This window comes from Triticum dicoccoides, chromosome 4B, assembly GCF_002162155.2.
Source record: "Triticum dicoccoides isolate Atlit2015 ecotype Zavitan chromosome 4B, WEW_v2.0, whole genome shotgun sequence".
Classification (NCBI taxonomy): Eukaryota; Viridiplantae; Streptophyta; class Magnoliopsida; order Poales; family Poaceae; genus Triticum; species Triticum dicoccoides.
In genome coordinates this window covers 386,690,948-386,692,388 of record NC_041387.1, presented here as the reverse complement: position 1 = coordinate 386,692,388, position 1,441 = coordinate 386,690,948, and positions in this window count along the sequence as shown.

The window sequence follows — 1,441 nt, the reverse complement described above, 5'->3', positions numbered from 1 at the left end:
CCTTCACTCACTCAAATGAATTGCAAGGACCTTCATTGTATATCAATTGACCCTGCATACATCTAAGGGGAGTATATTTCATCATTGAGTCAAGTAATGCAAGTTCAATCTTGTTTGTTCTATATTTCACTTATCTATCTTCACTTCGATGATTATCTGTTTTGTCAACAACCATCCAAAAAGGGGGAGATTGTTGGTGCAATGATAGGCCCCTTATGTTTTGGAGTTTGTTAACATAAACAGTATGGGACTTATGTGTTTTCTAGTGCACACAGAGTAATAGGTCCCTGAAGTATCGAGGAGTTTGATGCAAATGACGAAGGTAATCTCCCTGCGCAGCAGCGAAGGTTATCACCGAAGATAAAGCTAACAAGAGTGACCCCTAAAAATTGCTAAAGTTTAAGCAATTGTTTTGGTGCCTGTTCGAAGAATATGACTGCGTCCAAGCAAGAATGAAGACGAGATGAAGGCGTAGCATTTGTTTCGTTGTTCTTCTTCTTTCATTGAGTCATAGGACCACCGTACTATTAAGAGGGGTATAGCTTCGAAGCTTTGATTCTCTGATGCTAAACCCAAATCCTATGAAAGCTGTGAGAGAAATCTCTTTGTGCTCTGAGCAAATACTTGCCAGCAAGAGACTGTGATCTTCCTCGCTGCGAGAGATTTGACTCGGACCAAGGAGTTAGCATTACTTGTTCCTCAAGTAATGTTACCGTTGCTCCAAAATCCGGCTGTTGCGAACGTGTCGGTTGGCCATTGGCTGGACCTCGTGTCCAAAATGGTCATTTCCCATTCGGGAAGGCTACGGCTATAAATAGCCACCCCGCACCGACTTTGTCCGGTGGCTGCTCCGTTTGATTCTGAGAAGATTGTTGAGCAACCCACTCTCTGAGTGATTTGAGTTTAAAATCCACCGAGAGAAAAACCCTAGAGCCGAGGAATTAGATAGTGGTTCAGCATCACTGGAATCTAAGTTTAATACGCTCCGCCTATTACTTTTGAGAGATGCAAACTCTCTAGACAGTTTGGTGCCAATTTCTTCAGAGACCAAAAGTGATTGTGGTTCTCGAAGAAGAAGTCTGTAAAGGTTTGGAGATCGCCTTCAAGTATCTACCACGAGTGATCGGCATCGGTTGACGAATCGATTGTCAAGGAGAATGGGGTGAAGAGAGTTTATCTTCCGTGTTAAGTCACAGCCCCTCCAACCAGACGTAGTCCTTGCGCAGAAGGATGAACTGGTTGAACAAATACCTTGTCGCCATCGAGCATCTTCGATTATGTATGTCACTCATGTTTACCTTCGATGTGTTTTCATTCGTATGATTTACTTCGATGCATGTCTTAGTTTTCATTTGGTACTCTATTTTAGTTCACTACAATTTGTTTTTCATTTATTCCGCTGTTGGGTTATGAGAGAACTAAGTTTTCCGAAGAAAATTAA